Below are 1,398 nucleotides of genomic sequence, written 5' to 3' on the forward strand. Positions count from 1 at the left end.
GGATGAAGTGTAGACCTAAGTTAACAGCATCATCTGCCGACCTGTTTGCTCGGTAAGCAAACTGCAGGGGGTCCAGCAGGGGGCCTGTGATGTCTTTCAGGTGCTTCAACACCAGCCACTCAAAGGATTTCATGACCACAGACGTCAGGGCTACAGGCCTGTAGTCATTTAATCCTAGGATGGTGGGTTTCTTGGGCACCGGAATGATGGTGGATCGTTTGAGGCAGGAGGGGACCTCACATTTCTCCAGTGACTTGTTGAAAATCCTTGTGAAGATCGGAGCGAGTTGATTTGCACAGGCTTTCAGGCATGATGGGGAGACGTTATCAGGTCCTCCAGCTTTCTTTGTTTTCATGCGCTGAAAGAGCCTATTTACATCTTCCTCTGAGATCTTTAGTGCAGTCAGAGGATCTGAAGGTAGGGGGTTGGTTACTTTATGGGAAGAATTTGTTCCTCAATGGGATGTGGAGGAGATGATTTGAGGCGTGAATGGCTTCTTGTCATGTCTGCAGTAGAAGCCATTCAGACGGTTGGCCAGGAGACAACTCTGTTAGGAAGGATGGGTGGAGGGGCTCCTATAGGCAGTCAGGTTTCTCAGACTGGTCCATACAGCTGAAGTGTCACCAGTAGAAAGGCTGTTCTTAAGCTTCTCACTGTAGCTTCTCTTGGCTGCTTTGATCTCCTTTGTAAGTCTGTTCCTGGCCTGCCTGTACCGCGCCCAATCTCCACTGCTGTGAGCTTCTTCCTTTTCCCTGCGCAGATTCCTGAGATGTGGAGTAAACCATGGCTTATTATTCCCAAAGGTGCAGAAGGTCTTGGTCTGCACACACATGTCCTCACAGAAACTGATGTATGATGTCACCACATCAGTTAGTTGGTTTAAGTCAGTGGCTGAAGTTTCAAAAACAGTCCAGTCTGTAGCATCTGCTTTGATTCCTCAGTCTACTTCTTAACTGTGTGAACCTTTGGTTTGGAAGCTTTTAGTCTCTGTCTGTAGGTTGAGATGAGGTGGATTAGCATGTACTATATATATATGTCTTCACCTTTTAAAGCATGCTTCTGCAGATAATACAGTTGATTTAGGAGCACTGCTGAAAGCTTCTGTTATGATTCTGGCCTGTCTGCCTGCTCTGCTCTCACTCATGCAATCAACTGATCTGCTTCACCTGTCTGCTGCTGCTGCTGCTGCTGCTGCTGCTGCTGCTGCGCAAATCACCGTCATGCCTCACACCTGTGGAGCTGCAGTTATATACAGCCATCTGACAGGCAGACAGTGCCAGATTTTTGAAAACATTTCTGAGTAGTTATCCAGCGTTCCTTCTTGACTGATCTTGTTCTCTGACCTTGCCTTTCCTTGCAGATTTTGCCTGCCTGCCCCTTGTCTGACGGATTGGATTT

This window comes from Girardinichthys multiradiatus, chromosome 8 (assembly GCF_021462225.1).
Source record: "Girardinichthys multiradiatus isolate DD_20200921_A chromosome 8, DD_fGirMul_XY1, whole genome shotgun sequence".
Taxonomy (NCBI): Eukaryota; Metazoa; Chordata; class Actinopteri; order Cyprinodontiformes; family Goodeidae; genus Girardinichthys; species Girardinichthys multiradiatus.